This window comes from Mustela erminea, chromosome 5 (genome assembly GCF_009829155.1).
Source record: "Mustela erminea isolate mMusErm1 chromosome 5, mMusErm1.Pri, whole genome shotgun sequence".
Taxonomy (NCBI): domain Eukaryota; kingdom Metazoa; phylum Chordata; class Mammalia; order Carnivora; family Mustelidae; genus Mustela; species Mustela erminea.
In genome coordinates this window covers 98,314,252-98,332,913 of record NC_045618.1, presented here as the reverse complement: position 1 = coordinate 98,332,913, position 18,662 = coordinate 98,314,252, and positions in this window count along the sequence as shown.

The following is an 18,662-nucleotide window of genomic DNA, read 5'->3' as shown; positions in this document are numbered from 1 at the left end:
AGGAGGGGCAGATCCCCAAACAAAAATCGAGCCAGTTGCCAGTTGGCAAGGAGCTTGAGGGGACCAAGGGCAAATGTCTACTATACATGCCTTATGGATCCCTCCTTGGCCTGGACTTAATAAATAAGCATTATGTGATGTTTCCATTCCTGGGACTACTCCAGAAAACTCTGAAACCTGGATTCCAGCTGAAGAAGAATCATTTAGGAAGAGGAATATTTATTATTTTACATTTATCCGCTCAACAGAGCAAGAATTAATACTAGTCCCACCTTTAAATGTTAATCCTTTATGAGTATTTCCCGATACCCAAGTATTTGATGTTAAATAGGCAGATAGAATTTGAAGGTGCCTTGAAGTTTATCTGAAACGGGTGTACAGCCTTGTAGAATTTGATAAAAGCTGTTAACTCTCCCTCCAGATGAAAGTACCTGGTTATGTATGCACACAGCATGACATACAATTTGAGGGTTTAGCAATTCCAGCTGAACCCCGATGCAGTCCCGCTGCTCACCCAGAGTCTGAATACCTTCTGTGATACCCCTGCAAGAAGTTATCCAGTTTAGATTTGAAGTCTCCACAGCATGGCTGAACTTTGGCTCTGGAAATCCTGGACAAGATGGCTGCCAGCCACCCCAGAAGCTTCCTCAAGGCTTCCCTTCTCATCCTTCACGTTGAAGCTTGGCTTTTGCTTTTCATCCTTTGTCTTTGAATACGGATTCTCTCCCCCATGCCTGTTTCTTTTGTATGTGCTTGTTTTCCTTTCTTCTTTGGACAATTTAATGAACTTTCTAGTGGCGATTCCTCTTAGAGTGTTACCTCCAAAAGTATTTCCTCTGGAGGAGGGATGCTAGATGTTTGCCCCCCATCCAGTTTTCCTTGAGAACTTAGAGGTTCTTCACTCACAAGCACTTGGACATCCCCTGGCCTGGAGCACATGGCCACTAGAGGGTGCCAATGCCATCTTTAGGTTCCTCTGTTAGTTCTTGCTTCTGTGGAACCCAACTGTGTCCTTGGGTAGCTTCTGCCCTTTTGTTTTAATCCAACCTTTTAAGGACAGATGGAGCAAACACCAGACTACAGACCAGTGTGGAGCAGGGACACATCTACTTAGGCTATGTGAACCTGGCAGTCTTACCTCCAGGACTGAGCAGTGGCGCCACCCAAGTCATACCTGAGAGTTACCCCATCGAGTATGAAAATACTCGAGCCTGTGGTACAGGAGAAATAGGACTCTTTCTAGGTGTTGCACCTGCGGTTCCCTTTTTTTGGTCTATTCAAGCCAATGATTCTGGTTGGGAGGTTGGTTGGAAGCTGGTCTTAATTCCTAGTAATTTACATTGCATTGGTGGATGTAGGAAAGTGGTGCTCTTATCCGATGGTATCTCATCCAGTATTGCGTGGCTGCCTGACATGAAGAGGTTTCATTTTCACTTGAACAGGTGGATCAAATAGACTTTTCGGTGTGTGTTCTCTTTTGAGCCCTCATTTGTTCTGCACTCAGTAGATAAGTGAAGGGCCATGGTGCTGTCGGCATTATCTCAGCCTCTTGCTCTTTGTTTCCCAGAAAGATTGTCTTTATGCCAGTGGCTTGAGCTTTTTCGAGCTTCTAAAATGTGGCGTTGCTTTGCTACACTGGCAGGGAAGCCACTGGCGGTAGCTTTTCAAGTGGTCCTCGGAACTGGGCAGGAGAAAGCGCTCAGGGGCAGCTGAAGCCAGAGCGTGACTTGGACACTCTTTTCAGTATGTGCCCAACACAGGATGGCAGCATTTGCGCTGTCACTAACCTGCTGCAGGGATCCTCTGAGCACAGGAGCAGGACTGACATGACGTGGACGTGGCAGCCCGGAGGCTTGTTATGCCCGGTGCATGAGTCAGCGTTCCTAAAATCGGCATCGGGTGCCAACATAACAGAGAAAGGGGTGTAAGCTGGAAAGCAACTCAGGGGGAGTTAGATGTGAAGCTAGATGAGGTTGGCTTATAGCAGACTCCCCAGGAAACAATGGAAAGGGAAAGGTAATACTGCAGGGAGAAATTTGAAGTCGGGAGTGAAACACTGTGTAACCATCTGGGTGATGCACAAACACAGAAAATAATAATGTTGAGCAGCTGAATGGGAAAAGGCAGCGCAACGCTCACCGGACCGCGGACTTTGTAACCTTGCTTGGACAGATGGGGGACACTTACTTAAATGTGGTTGGAGTTTTAGGTCAATGCGAGGTATTAATGTTTTCTCAGATCCTGCCCACTCTCTGATTTTGCCTCAAAGAAAAGTAGGACAAATGCCAGAAGAAATCCATTAGGGATACTGGCTTACAAAAAGCGGTCTTAAAAGTGGCCAAGCAAGTCAATTCCCAGGGAGCATGGGGCAGATTTGTTGGCGGCCCCTCTCAAAACCAGTTCCTCTTGCTCTTAGCAGCTGGGCTGGCTAAGACCCCGTCCTTCTCTCCCTCTCCCCACACCAGTTTCCAAGCCAGTCCCCAAGCCAGTCCCCAGCCGTAGGAGGCAAATTAGAAGTCTTTAGGTCATTCCTCTGTCCTGCCTCTTTTCCTTTTGTTATTCTTTGCTTCTGTCACCTGCAAATATTTACAGAGTGCCTACTAAGAGTCAGGAATTGTGTTTGGTATTAGGGATTCAGAGAAAGACTACAGATGCAGTCCCTGCCATCATAGACCTTTCAACTGAGTCAAGGAGAGACTCAAATAACCGTATAAATATACGTATCATATAAACCTTGGTAAGTGCCAGGAAGGGAAGGTACAAGATGCTATGTGAGTGTCTAACAAGAAGGCATGTCTCTGGGTGCCTGGGAGGCTCAATGGGTTAAGCATCTGCTTTCTGCTCTGGTCATGGTCCCAAGGTCCTGGGACTGAGCCCTATATCTGGCTCCCCGCTCATCAGGGAGTCTGCTTCTTCTTCTCCCTCTACCTCTCCCCTCAGCTTATTCTCTCCCTCTCTCTCTCAAATAAATAAATAAATAAAGAGGGCAAGTCTTAGTTTGGGGGTATTTAAACCGAGGTTTGAAGGAAAGATAGGAGTTTCTAATTAGTTGGGAGTGGGGATGTTTTGAGTGATTCACTGTGCCCGTAAAGGTCTTATGAAAGGGGGAAGCTTGGAATATTTGAAGAACTATAAGTAGCTGGAACACACAGAGAGAAGGAAAATAATCTAATATGAATCTGGAGAGACAGCCCATGCATGGCTATGCTAAGATCCGATTCGCTATCTTATTTAGTAACAATGGGAAACCGTTGGTATGTTTTATTTTTTATTTTAAAAATTTATTTATTTATTTGAGAGAGAGCACAGGAGTGGGGATGGAGGGCAGGGACAGAGGGAGAAGCAGACTCCCACTGAGCAGGGAGCCTGCTGGGGCTCAATCCCAGAACCCCGAGATGGCGACCTGAGCTGGAGGCAGATGCCACCCAGGCACCCCAGCCTTCGGTATGTTTAAAGAACTGGGGAAGGAAGGATAGTGGAGTGGGGATGTGATCATGTATACATTTCTGTAAGAATATTCTGGTTACAATATACAGAGTAGAAGGGGCAGGGAGGCTGTGGTTGATACAGGGAGGGAGTGGGAAGCTGCTGTTATCCGGGGTAGGAGATAGTAGCTTGGATTAGAGTGGCAGTGGCAGATGAGTGGCAGCAGCAGACATAGAGAGAAGTGATAGTTCTGACAGATATTTAGAAAGGAGAGTTGGCAGTTTTTGGCAATGGACTGGTTCTGTGGTACATGTGTGTGTGTGAGTGTCTCTGGGGGATGGAAAGGTCCAAAATGACTTCCACGTCCTGGGCTGGCAGAACTTGCTGAGCGTGGGAACCACTCACTGAGAAAGGAAACAGGAGCGGAGACAGATTTTGTTGGAAGTGGGAAGTGGAAAGTCATGAGTTGTTCTTGGACATGTTGAACTTAAGGGACTTCTGCAATATTTTTCTTCCTTTTTCAAGATGGGATTTGAAGTTAATTTATAGTAAGGATGAGAATCTTTGACTCAGCCATAACACTTGGATCTTGTGGGGTCCCCACCCTGGATGCTCAGCTTCTGTTCAGATCTGAGAGATATTGTTTCAGGGCTTTGGGGAATGGCCACACCTAACTTCAAAGCTATTTTAGGACCTGGGCAATTTACATGTATGAACCTTGATTTTTCTCTCCTATCAAGTGGAAGACTCCAGGAGATAATATATGTGTTGATTCCTATTGCAGGAACCTTGCCTTATTTATGAAGTAGTGATTCCTTAGGCAGAACAGTTTGGATGTCTGGCTTAGGAAAAGTTGGGGGGGGGGATTTGTATACACCCACTTAGGTCAAGGTTACTACAGAGAAACATGCCTGTGGGTTATTTCTCTATCCCCTTCCCTGGTACTCAGGGAGATATGACTCTATGCTGCTCAGGAAAATTCCATGCCAGGATATAGCAGAACCTGTCAGCCTGCCCATCCAGCACTTTCTCTAAGACAGACAGGAGTGTAGTCCCGAAGGGACTGTTAGGGGCCACCGACTGATTACATTCTATTTCTTAAAGTATCCATTATTATGCCCTCTAACTAACTGAACTATTATACAGATTATTTTGCATGGATCAAATGAGTCAAAGTAAAAAAGGAAAAGGAAAATAAAAGAGAAGAAGAAAAAAGAGCTTAGTCCCAAAAGGGCCCTTCTTTGTCTAAGTTTTCTTCAGTTTATCTTTCTTTCTCCCAAAGCTGTGTGACACAAATATATACTTTGATTTTGCTGTTCTACTTTACCTTCATTTTGTTTTGTCAATTCCAACATTCATCTTTTCTACTCTTTTTTTTTTTTTAAGATTTTAAAAATTTATTTGACAGAGAGAGCACAAGCAGGGGGAGGAGCAGCAGAGGGAGAGGGAGAGGGAGAAACAGGCTCCCTGCTGAGCATGGGGCCTGATGAGATCCATCCCAGGACCCTGGGATCATGATCTGAGCTGAAGGCAGATGCTTAACTGACTGAGCCACCAAGGCACCCCTCATCTTTTTAAATCCTTACCCACAGTGCATGAGTAACCTTGCACACCATGTGGCAAGTAGAAGCTACTCAAAAATCATTAGTTCTTTTCTCAGCAGAAGCTGGGTGTCCTGCATTGACAGTGACTTTCTCTGAGGCCCTAATTGCTCAGACCTGAATAAGCAGTTAAGTGACCTTGGGGAGCAGAGCTCTCATCCCCCAGTTGGTCTGACATTCATGTGAGATCCTTTACAAATGGTAGAAGATCTTTTTTTTTTTTTTAAAGATTTTATTTATTTATTTGACAGAGAGAGAAATCACAAGTAGGCAGAAAGGCAGGCAGACAGATAAGGAGAAGCAGGCTCCCCACTGAGCAGAGAGCCCGATGCGGGGCTCAATCCCAGGACCCAGAGATCATGACCTGAGCTGAAGGCAGAGGCTTAACCCACTGAGTCACCCAGGCACCCCCAAATGGTAGAAGATCTTGAGCCCTAGTGAGATTCTGCTTGGAAGCTGGGATCCCTCCATCTGTTAGAGCAACTAGTAGGCTTCAGAGATGTCACTGGATTTTAAGACTTCCACAGGTACAACATGGCTGAGTTTAGGAGGGATTCTAACATGTTTCCCCTTGGAACATGGCTTTGGCTATTCTCTATGGAGCATGCTCTCCAGATCAGTCTTTGACTAGAAAAAATTTCTCTGAAGTCTTTCTGGAACTGATAATAATGAATGCTGAACTCACCTCTATTCACTCAGTAAACGCTCCTGATGTCAAATTTAGTTCCGCTTTTTATGTATCTTACTGGTATGGGGAATGGGACATGACTGCAGCTTTCTTATTCTTACCAATGGGAAGGTAATAAATTATAATTTTTTATGTAATTCATGCTAATTGGACACCGTGCCCAGAGCATTTGCATGTTTTCTCTGGTATTAGGCAATGGGAAATATAAGATACACTCAAATATGTTTAGCAAATAATTTACTAAAGATTCCCTTCTTTCTTCTTTTTAAAAATTTTTTATTTTTTTTAATTAACATATAATGTGTTATTAGTCCCAGGGGTACAGGTCTATGAATCGCCAAGTGTACACACTTCACAGCACTCACCATAGCACATACCCTCCCCAATGTCTATAACTCAACCACCCTCTCCCTAACCACCCCCCCCCCCCACCATCAACCCTCAGTTTGTTTTGTGAGATTAAGAGTCTCTTATGGTTTGTCTCCCTCCCGATCCCATCTTGTTTCATTTATTTAAAGATTCATTTCTTGACCCTACCTACCCTTGCCCTTTTCCATTAATGTGAGAAAATATGTTATCCTATAGGAAATTTTAAACTTTTTTTTTTTTTAAAGATTTTATTTATTTATTTGACACACAGATCACAAGTAGGCAGAAAGGCAGGCAGAGAGAGAGAGAGGAGGAAGCAGGCTCCCTGCTGAGCAGAGAGCCCGATGCGGGGCTCGATCCCAGGACCCTGAGACGATGACCTGAGCCGAAAGCAGAGGCTTTAACCCACTGAGCCACCCAGGCGCCCCAACCTATAGGAAATTTTAATGTAACTCTTGTCATTTAGTCTCAAAGCAAATAGAAAATCTGCTTGTAGCTTGGTGTTTCTCACTGGAATTATTTTTTCAACCAGAAGGATATTCTGAAATCAGAGTTTGGCCTTTTGAATACTGTGTGATGCGCCGGGAGAAGACCCCGCAAATCCTTCCCCCATGGCTGAGCCTTACACGGCACCCATCTGCCAACATATTTCAGAGCAAGGGCTTTACAAAACCGCGGCCGCAGAAGTTTTCTTTTTATACCAGTCTAAACACCAGGTTCTACTAGATGCAAATGGGATGCACATGATTGGAGTGATATCATTTTATTAAAACTCTTCTCATGGCCTAGCTCTAAAAGGCCTTCTGTTTCTATTATAGCTAGGTTATTGATGCTAAATAGTTCAGCAAATTGGGTTGTTGAAGCGCATCTGCCATGCATTATTCATTAAGTGTCTCTTTCACAAATCAGAGCTGTCTGTTGCCTCCTCCTGGAGTCCCAGCAGCTCCACTTCTCAGGGAGTGAGCTTCCTTTGTGAGCCAAGAAATGGAGGCCCAGGCATATCCGTCAGGCCAGCACTTGGTTCCACTGTTGTCCTCGAAATGCAATGCATAATGGGGAAAAGGTTTAATTAATGTTCTACAGTAATGTGTCTGTTTATAAAGAAATAATGTACTATAAAATTAAGCAACGTATAGTGAATGTACCTCCTAATGGCAAGGCTGGCATTTTAAGTGATCAGTAAATCACTTAAATATTAAGACTTTCTTGAACAAGGGTAATAAAAGGAGACATTTGGAAATGGTAGATACCGGTACATACAATTATCCACTAAATAAAACATTTTTATTGTGATCACAGTGTTAATCACATTGTAGAACAGCCTGATCAGGAAACGTGAGAAATGGTGTCTGAATTTTTTCATTTCTGACGTGATTCACTTCCACGTTAGTCTGTCAGTCCCAAATATTTAAACCAGCGCGTGACTTTCCGTAGAAGACAGTGTGCTTTGGTCTTCTGGGAGCTGAGAAATCATTTGTAAAACTGCTGACATTGTTGCTGCCCATGGCTAAACCCTTCTTTCCTTGGACCTAGCTGTCTAGGCTTGGGACAATTTTTCAGCTCCCTCCCTCTGGGCTTGTCTTTCCAGCTCTTGGGAGCAGAACTGTATTCTCAGATGCTTCGTACTTCTCTCACGGGGAAGGGGGGTTCTCCCACTTCTGGCTTCTGCAGGCATGATCAGTCCTACTGGTTTTGTCAGCCCAGTGTTTTGGAAGATGATGTCCCATTGCTCATAAGGAAGAAGCCCGAGGGCTGACCTATACAGCTTACTGTTGCTCAGCTGTCCTTTGGAGCTTTTTACACTCCCTCTTGACTGGACTCCTTTGATCCTAGAAGTCACATCGGGAGAAACTAAATGAGCTATGGGGTTTCCCTCCAAGGGTTCAGTTTTTTTTTTTTTCACTAAACTCCTTTCTGGCATAATATGATTTGGTCATCAAAATCTTCTGCTTTAAAGACCTTTAAACAACATGCTCCCAAAGCATCGTGTGTGTGTGTGTGTGTGTGTGTGTTTCCTATTCTCACTAATTAAAAATTAAGAAAAGGAAGTGAACAAAAGGATACTTTAAACAGTTGTAATTAGAAATAAATAAGGACTTGGAGTCTCTGCTCTTATTATATATGATTAAGAATATTCTGCAAAATGGAAATAGTTTGTAAAGTGTGAAGCCAATAATAATGCATTGAAAATGCTTTAGAAAGCATTTATTTGTACTTAATCTTTTGCTAGGCAAATATATGTGAGATAGACCGTCTGGAGAGGGCTTTGTAAAACAAAATTGTCAATTCCAAGATGTTGTGCTTAATGGGTTGTGGTGTCTGAATCCCAGATCTCTACTGATGAAAATTTGGCAGGTTGGGAAGTGAGATGAGGGTTTAATGAACAAAATCTAATCGAAGAGTTGGAAATGCTGTTCCTCTTAAATACAGAGAAATTAACGGGCTGGAAAAGGCACAAACAGTTTCCGCAGCGGCACAGAGTGATTTCCGGAACGGGGCTGACTAAAACCGGCTGGTTGGGCTGTGTGGCCAGCGGTCAGCTGCTGTCCCAGGCTGGACCTGGCCAGCGGGGGAATTACGTATGCCTGGTTGTTCCCGCAGCAGATCCCTTGCTTTGGTTCCTATTGGTGTTCTGGGACCCCCTGCAAGGTGGGGTTTTTGATTGGTTTAAAGGCCAGTGTATGTTTGTTTCTTTCCTTTGGAGAGCAGCATGTAGTCGGGACCTTTCTTACAGTAACCTTGAGTCATGAGGACACAACCACTGTGGGAAGATGTAGAGTTAGAGATTCAATCGGTGGGGAAAGGTTTCTCTGACAACCAGTTAGTTTTCTGCTCTAAATTCCGATGAAATCTCTCTTCTAGTATAAGTTAACAAATCTCTAAGAACTATCTCTAGTTGGGATTCAGTTATGCACCAAGCCAGTTGCTAAGGGCAACCAGGGCAGAGGCAGTTAATTAATTAACCTCTGTCACTGAGGACAGATTAAGCCAGTGAGTCCTGGCTGGAAAGCAGGTGGGCAGGTGGGGGTGCTCTGGGGCCCTTGGGAGTGGCGGAGAACAGCCTGGCCTCGACCTCGACCTCGCACTCACACTGTACCTCCTTTCCCTGGCAGGAAGCTGGTGCCTAGTCCAGGAATCCGTAATGGAGGAGGATGAAGAGGCAAGGCTCTCAGGGTGAACTGGGGATGAACTCTGGATACTTACGGAGGCAAGATCCTTCAAAGGGAATAAAACAAAGCCAGGAGACAGGTACCTAGGGGTGGCCACAGGTCCGTATAAACTGTGTGTGTGTGTTGGGGGGTGGCGGATGGATGGCTAAGCGTTAGTTAATTCCCGCGGAGAGCACACAGCACTTCGGGGTCCAGGTGAGTGGTAGGTAGTGGGGGTCCTCTGCCTGCAGTGCTAATTGCCATCAGAACAGTATCGCAGGATGGCAGGTGAATTTGCTCTTGACAGGAATAAAGTAGAAACATTGCAGGCTTTGAAGTCTTAACTTAAACCAAGGAAAAAGCTAGAGCAGAGCGTAATGGCTTGCTTTCAAGTTAAAATTTAGAGTTAATTAATATGAATTATAAATAAGATGATGACCAGCAGTCCTAGAAGCTGTTGGAAATGGACTGCATCTTAGACTTGTCGATTTACTTTTTAAAATGTTTCTCCAGAGAGGAGTTATTTTTATATTTGAAGTTTGCTTTAATTTTGTTAAGGATTTCTTGTTTTAAAACATGTAGAAATTCTTGATATTAAAATGTATTTTGCGGCTGTTGCCATTAAAGTAAAACTGTTGCATTGCTTTGGCTCCCTTTGAGCTATGAGACTCAGGATCAGCTATGTTCAGAGCAAAATGGGGGGTAGGCAATTTTATTTCCTGTAAAACCTGGTCTTGCTTCCTATACTGACTGGAGAATAATTATAAAATGGCTGGAGGATTAGGAAAGGGGTTAGAGATGGAAGTGGAGAGAGAGAGAGAGAGAGAGACAGAGAGTATATGTGTGTGTGTGTGTGTGTGTGTGTATCAGCTAGAAAGCAGGGAATGTGTGGTCTGGTCGACTGCCCTATCCTCAGTGCCTGGGTTATAGCAGATCGACAAATACTTCTTTACACCCACTTACAAGGCCCTGCGTGATCTGTCCACCCCTCTGCATGCTACCTCTTTGTCCTCATTTACCCTAATTTTCCTGCTGCTCGTTAGGCATTAGTCACATTTTCCTTCATATTCCTTATAACCCCTAAGCCTATTCTTACTGCAGGCCCTTTGCACCTCCCATTATTTTAGACTAGAATCTTCCTCCTGGATTTAGAAATGGCTCTTTTTTCACTTTTAGGTTTCTGTTCAAATTTTTCCTCATCAGGGAAGCTTCCCAGACCTTCTATTTAAAATAGTGACCCTATTCCCACAGCCTTCCCTGTTCCTCATCTCAGTTTAATTTTTCTCCTTTGCATTTATTAACTCTGGCATAAACATACATATGTCTGGTTTGTTGATTGGTTTGTATTTCCTCACCAGGACATAAACATAACAAGTGAAGGTTTTGTCTATTTTCTCACTGCTGCTTTTTGGGACCTACAACAATGCCCGACGCAGAATAGTCACCCCCTAAAATTTGTGGAATGAATGAATTTCACATATTATTTTGACTATACCTACCCATATTAATAGTATAGCAATTGTAGCTCATTGTTTTACTACTTCGTTCACATATATAAGTTAAAACAAATGATTTCCCTGGTGTTTATTCCACAAACACACTTGACAAGCTGGAATGGTTATTTACATGAATTTTGCAAAATGGATAATTACTTTGAGAATTAAAAAAAAAAAGTGATGCAACTTAAGATACAGAAGAAAGTTCAGGGTCAAAATTTAACTTCCCATTTGCTAGTACAGGGTCAGAATCAATTAAAAAGCATGACTGCCTCTGTCCCCCCCAAGCCCCCCATGACTTTGAATGCAGTAGGGTTCCCAGCAGACTTTCCTTTTTACGACACTGGTTATAACCCTCAGACCTTAGCGTGGAATCAGAGACCTGCTATCTTGACTCTTTAGCAAAACACTGCATTTTAGATCTCAGGTATGGGAGACTTTTTTTCTTTCTTTCTTTCTTTCTTTTTTTTTTTTTTTAAGATTTTATTTATTTATTTGACAGAGAGAGAAATCATAAGTAGGCAGAAAGGCAGGCAGAGAGAAAGGGGAGGCAGGCTCCCTGCTGAGCAAAGAGCCTTATGCAGGCCTTGATCCCAGGACCCTGAGATCATAACCTGAGCTGGAGGCAGAGGCTTAACCCACTGAGCCACCCAGGCACCCTGGGAGACTTTCCAATACTACTTAGGGACACCACACTCAAATTTTTGATGATAATGCTGTGAGGGATGAAATTGGAAAAAAAAAAAAAATCAACCAAGAGGTCATTTTTTTTTTTTTTTTGTGATATGTAACTTCCTGAAAATATCCAGAATTAGAGGGAATAAAACAGCTAACTGCTACTTACAATTCCTTTTTAAAAAAATATTTATTTTCAGCATAACAGTATTCATTGTTTTTGCACCACACCCAGTGCTTCATGCAATCCGTGCCCTCTCTAATACCCACCACCTGGCTCCCCCAAACTCCCACCCCTCCCCTTCAAAACCCTCAGGTTGTTTTTTCAGAGTCCATAGTCTCTCATGGTTCACCTCTCCTTCCAATTTCCCCCAACTCCCTTCTCCTCTCTAACTCCCCTTGTCCTCCATGCTATTTGTTATGCTTCACAAATAAGTGAAACCATATGATAATTGACTCTCTCTGCTTCCAATTCCTTTTAACAAAATCTCCCTTTTAAAAAACGTGGGCGATTGCTTTTGTTTACTTAATTTTGAGAGCATTTTTCCCTAATGTAATTCTTTTAGGAAGTGCATGGATTAAAAAACTTAGTAACATGTTCTCCCACAAAATAATCTGCCTCCCAGTAAGTAACTCCTGGGAACAGTGATGGATAATAGAATCAAACTTTGAGGGCAGGGTGTCAGGCTAGCAGGCACCGTGTGGGTAGGCATCAAGATGCTTTAGCTCTAAGCAGTGATTTTGAAGTAAACTTCTCTGCATCTCATCTGATATTCTGCTCTTGGCGGCATTAACCAGGCGAAAGTAGTGACTGACCCCCCACCCCCGCCAAAAGCTGACAAAGGAACATTTCAGAGAGGGGAAACTAATTTATTCTGACTGCTTGTCAAGCATCAGCCTAACTAGCCTCATCTTTTTGCCCTAAAAGGTGCAAGATTCTAACCTTTGCTGTTGTGGCGTTGGCATTAAATAAAAAATGGCAAAGTACTTTCTCTTGGGAGGAATATGCATTGGTACAGCACCATTAAGAGCAAGGAGGACTTAAAAGCAGTGATCTTTTGAATTTGGGGGCCAGATGGTCAGCTATATTGACCTTCATTTCTCTCCTATTAGCGAAAAACATTTTTTTCTTTTTAATTCAAAATGACTTATCAGGAAAGTTACAGAATTTTTGAAACTTTTATATATGTGACACAGTCCTCTTGAGCATGTTGCCACTTGAAGGATGTTTGGAACCAGTAATGTCTAGTTGAACTTCCCATGACTTTCTTCACAGAGGTCTTAACGAATACACTTTTTGATGTGTGTGTTGGGGGGAGTATGTGTGGGGAGCTATAGATTTGGGAAGTTCTCAGCCATAGGAAAATTCTTAGATCTTTCTTTCTTTCTTTCTTTCTTTCTTTCTTTCTTTCTTTCTTTCTTTCTTTCTTTCTTTCTTTCTTTCTTTCTTCTTCTTCTTCTTCTTCTTCTTCTTCTTCTTCTTCTTCTTCTTCTTCTTCTTCTGCTGCTGAAGTTTATTCTAACTAGACTTCCTATGCTCTCATAGGCTGTCATTCAGACATCTCAGGGGGCTGGTTATGGGTCCCGTGTACTGTTAGGTGTTGGGATGGAGGGCACAGGATCTGAAGGGAGCCAGACTTTTCCAAGGACCTTTCAGAAAAGGGTACTTTCATGAGCAGGTGACCGCCGTGGGGAATTGAGGCTCATGGCCATGGCAAGTCTGAGTGACAGTGTAGAAAAGTCTGCTTCAAAGGTATCCCACCTGAGAGGTGAGGAACTTGTTGTGATTGTCCACTGACTGTCCACCTGTCGTTGGTTGAGGGGTGTTCCCCGGGGCTATCAAGTCTCCAGGGCTTTCTGCCTGACCTTTGTGAGGACCAGGCAGGGCGGAACAAGTCTCGGGAGGCACAGGTGCTTCTGGTAGGAAGCTGTTGGACTGGTCTGTGTGAGAGTAGTGAGCACTGAGGCAGAGCCCTCTCGTTTGTCATGTGTGTCCTAGATTCCTGACTGTTCCCTGCCTCTTAAAGAAAGGTCCAAGACAGCATGCGGACTGTTTTGTGTTCCCCACATGGTGCCTGGGGCAGAGACATGGAGTTTCACTGGAAAACAGATAGTCTTTTACATTTGCTTTACTCTCAAGTATATAACACAGATGTGGCAGAAAAGGAGAGCTAACACAGGAAACTGGGAATGACCCAAAACATTGAGGGCTGTTTGGGTGGGGACGGAGGGGTTCTGAAGGCAGGTGAAGGATCAGGATCTCCCTGGTGCACTGGAAAGGGTATCCGGGTGGGATCTAGATCAAGACTTAGTCTTAGTGTCAACACTCTCCTTGTATGAGGCCACAGTCAAATCCTTCATTTTCTTCCTAGGATTCTGTTTTTTCAACGCCTTTACTTGCTTCCCAGAGATGTTTAAGATAATAAAAGGAGATAACAGATTTGAAAGCACTTCTAAAAAGAAACACTCTTATGGAGAAAGCTACTGTTTAACTGTTGAAAATATGTTACATTCAAGTTAAAATTGTCCATAAGTGCTCGGTCCCTTTAAAAAGTGATGGCTGCCGGCCATAGTAATTTGACGGACAGTTATTGCCTCCCAGCTGAAGAGAGTGGAATCATCAATTTCCATGGTGTGTCCGATGACCTGTGGCTGGAAGGAGAACCTCGGGGGTGACTGGGTGACTCTTATCTCAGAGAAAGCTGGCAGCCTGGGAACGGGGGGCCCCGAGAGAAATGTGCTCAGACAACAACGGGAGTTCATATCTCTGCCGGATCTGTAAATCCATTTTGATAAAGTGAATAAGCCAGGCGAGCGGGAAGTAGAACTGCAGAGCGAAACAGTTTCTTGTTGCCTTTGACTGGGTGGACGGGAGAGTTCTCACTCCTACTTCTGGCAGGAGAGTTTTAGTCTTCTAGTTGATCATTCGAACACTTTGATGCTTAGTCCACTGGGCACTTGAAGGGCGGGAGCTAGATGTGATAGGGTGCTGGTCCTAACCCACCCCCTCTAGCCCATCCACATCTCAGGGGTCTCCAGGCAATGCATAACCACCACCCCTCAACCCCAGCCTGAAAGACCAAACTCTGTCCCTTTTATAAATAGCTGCCACCAGGCCACCCTTCACCGAGGAGTTTCCACAGCAGGGGAGCATGGCCTGGCTAGGGAAAGTGGACCAGGAGAAGAGAGCTGCACAGGCCCTGGGGATGTTGTCCAAACTCCTGTTTGGGCAGAAAGTTCCGGGGAATTAGAGTGTTGTCTAGAAGGAGGGAGGGAGACCTGGATGAAAACTCCCTTGACTTCTTGGACTCTTGACCCTATGGGGAGAGACACAACCAGGACAGGGCCAGACAAGGGAAGGATCTCCAATGCATGGGACCCAGGTCAGGGGTCGAACTGATCTGATTTGCTATTAGACTAACTTTGCCCTTGGGAGTTAAAATTAAAAATAAAGAGCAGGCAGATTAACTGCGAAAGCCTCTAACTGTCCAGTGAGGGATAGCATGGCAAACCCAGGAAGCTGCTTTATAGGAAGAGAAAGGTCACTCAAGGCAAACCCTCCAAAGGATTACCTTGTGACACAGAGTAAAATCATAGTCTTTGCAGTGGCTGTAAGGCCATGCCTGATCTGCCACCCATCTGTCCCATGACCTCTTTGTAGTGGCTGTAAGGCCATGCCTGATCTGCCACCCGTCTGTCCCATGACCTCCTTGACTTCATCTACCTCTTCTCCACTCCTTCCAGCACACTGGGCTTCATCCACACCGTCCTTCTTGCTGCCCTTCAAGAATGCTGACCATGTTCGCATCAGCTTTCCCTACTGTGTGAAATACTCCCTGAGAACTGACTATGGACTCTGGTCAAAAGTCACCCTCTACATCACCTCACCCAACCAGCCTATTTAAAATTGAGCTGGGTGCTCTGATTCTCCCATCCCTTCTGTCTTCCCCTTACCTATGTACCAGGTAATAATTTGCTTACTGATTTTTTTGCCTGTCTCTCCCTTTGGGAATGTAAACTTCAAGAAGGCTGGTTCCAGCCCATAGCAGAATGCTCGGCACATAGTAGGTGCTCAATAAATCCTTGTCAAATCAGTGAAGTAACTCAGTTAATGTAAATAGCAAACAGTGATGGAATTTAGGAGCAAAGATCATTAGAGTTTCTTAAAATGTATGGGATTTATAATTTCTTAAAATTCTTGTAGAGGCACATGCTTGAGATATTTAAATGAATACTTTTCTGTCTCACCATTTTTCTTGTGGCTTCATTGGTCTCACTTGTTGGGCAACAGCATTGTCTCTCAGAGTGCAGGTCCAGACTAGAACAAAACACCCAAGAATTCTGGAGAAGGATCTTGAAATCAAAACCAAAGTCATCTGAGAAGAGAACCTTGAACCATTTCATGGAGATTGGATTGTGCACATTCTGCCTCTTTTCTTTCCATCTGTTTTTATTTGCTCCTTTCCTCTTTTCTCTGCTCTCTGTTCTCTTTCCTTTCCTTCTCCTTCAAGCTTGGAGCAAGGCACTGTGTTAGGACAGTGGGACTCAGAGAGGGATTAAGGGCAGTTCTCAGGAGCTGATGGGTGGATGAGGGAGATTTCTGTGGGAGGAAGGAGGCATTTCAGCAGGACATAGATAGTGGAATCATGGAGGTATGCACAGATATCACAAAAACAAGCTCTGGAAGGGTAACTAGACTGGCCTGATGAGGGAGTGATGGGCAGCAGGGAGCCCTGGGGCACATGCATAGAATTCTGTGCATTAGAGCTCTGCAAACTCTGCAATGTATAATTATCATTTAGAAATTCTGAAATGATTTTATGTCTGAAAGACAGTCTTTGACTATTTCAAACATTTAGCATCTTTTGACCCCAACTTCCTCCTACCCATTCCATATAGATTGTCTGTCTCTCTTTCTAAATACACAAATACATTGATATATACATATCCGTTATATAGTTGGTAAAGATATTAGAAACATTATCAGCACCACTAATAATAGTAATTATAACAACTACCATGCCAGGCATAGTGCCAAGCCCTTGGCATGGGTTATCTCATTTACTCCTGTAACATGTGGAGGCAGAAGACTCTGCCATTATTCTCTATTTGGTTGAGGAAACCAAAGCATTGTGAATGAAATAGCACATAGAGACATCATTATTTGAATCTTTCTGATTTGGATTGTCCAAAGGTCCTTTCCACCTCACAGTATGTGTCATAAATAAATTTATATCCTAAGATGTAGGAGAGACATATGTGCCAAAATATGCTGCTGGAAAAGTGACAAAATCAACAAGCAGCAAATGTATGCATTCTAGAGAAATGAGAACTTTAAGAAACTCCCAAGACTGAAGAGGATTTAGTGACTACCGCTTGTATCTTAAGTACCATGTAGAACTTTCCTATGACTTCCGTTCATGAACAGAAACTTCTGTTTTATAATAGCGCTCACTTTCCTTACAGCACTTAATAGAATTGTCAACATTTTATTTGATGGTTTTAGAGAATTTTGATGATCAGAGAGTTAAAAAAATGGAACGTGCTGGCCTGGTGTGGTGGGGATTTCATTGTGGCACTTTATCAATGAGATTTAATCCTGTTATGTCAGGTTTATGGTTCTTATATCTTATTCCTATTGAATTGTGGTAGTGGGTAGTGGTTTCAAATACTTTCCAATTATTCCCATGGTACTTTGTACTAGCCAACAATGCTCGAAGAGGTACATGCTCTTTTCAGTTAGTGGTTCCCAAAGCCTTGTAATTCACATAGCACTTTGATCACCAGATAGTGAATTCCAGTCATGGAGTTTTGAGACATTTTAGATGATCTCCCATTACCTGCAGGGATAGGACGAATTTAAATTTCTCTAACGAAATGTACTAGAATTTGTTTATTATTATTTTTAACATGGAATGGGTTATCTGTATCTGGCTGAAAATGTTAATGGGGGAATGGTGGCCCTTCTTGCTCTGACTGTAAGTAGTTTTGGTTACTATTCAATGTGCTCACTGCCACTTACATCACTGTATACTTGAGCTATGTAATATTTTCAATAAGAACCTGAAATATGGACTTCACTCGATGGGTTTTATTATATGTGTCTTTGTGCTTCTGGTTTCTGTTGCTTGTTAAATAGTAATTTGCAACCCACTGATGGAATTGAGATATGTACATTTTCTCCATTATAGAACTTTCTTCAATTCTATCTCATTCAGTTCCCTTTAGTTCTCTGCTTTGATAATCATGTATGGGTGTCTTTAATTGTTCCTGTTCCTATATCATTTCACCCATAACAGTGATATGCTCATCCAAGAATATGTAATAAAGAGGTTCTGTAGCAGCAACATAGGTCCATCCATTCTAGAGAAAATAGAATTTTCAAAAGCAAGCCTGACTGTCTTAAGAGTCGATCAAGACATTAAGTGGAAGCTCCTTGAAAACAGGGGCCATTTCTGTCTCACAGTTGGATCCGATGGGGTGACAGGTGGTAGGTACTCAAAGTGTTTGAATGATGAGATACTTATGAAAGCTGTGTTTAGCCTGATTTCAGAAACTAGTTACAATCTAGACATGAAACAGGACCCACACATGGAGAACGGAAGTCAGTGAAACTGGGCGGATCTGAGTTAGGTTAGACTAAGTTTTCACTCACTCTTTTCTTCCTCTCCCTATATCCCCTTTCTTCCTCCGTTCATAATCATTCTGCTCTTGCAGTGGGCTAATCCGGAATCATTTGTGATTCAGTACCATAGGCGAATCTGTTTCAAAGTTTCTCCTTACAGTAAAACCTTGAACTTCCTCTCATATATTTTAAATTTACATCTCAAAACTCACTGTGAAGTGACTGCTTCACTTCTGGACTCTGCCCAGTGCCTAAAATAGTGTGAAATAGTGCGAGTGCTAAAAATACCTGTACTGTGCTGAAAAGAGTTTACAACATTCTCAGTAGAAGCTTTAAACTTTTGCTTAAAGGTTAGAGAAAGTTGGCTCGATGGCAAAAGCAAATTTATTTAAATACCATTTTTACACTCATTTCATAATAGTAACATTTTATCTTTTTTACAATGATTTATAGGCACTGGAGCAGAACAGGGGAGTCAGGGAAAAAAGCAATTAACGAATAAAGAAAAAACTACCAATAGTGAAGGGAAAAAAAAATCTTTGGAAAGCTAAAAGAAGAGAGAATAATTGATGGTTCCATTTTAGCTTAATGTTATTTCTGGATCTCTTTTATAATGTGTTATTTACTGCATAG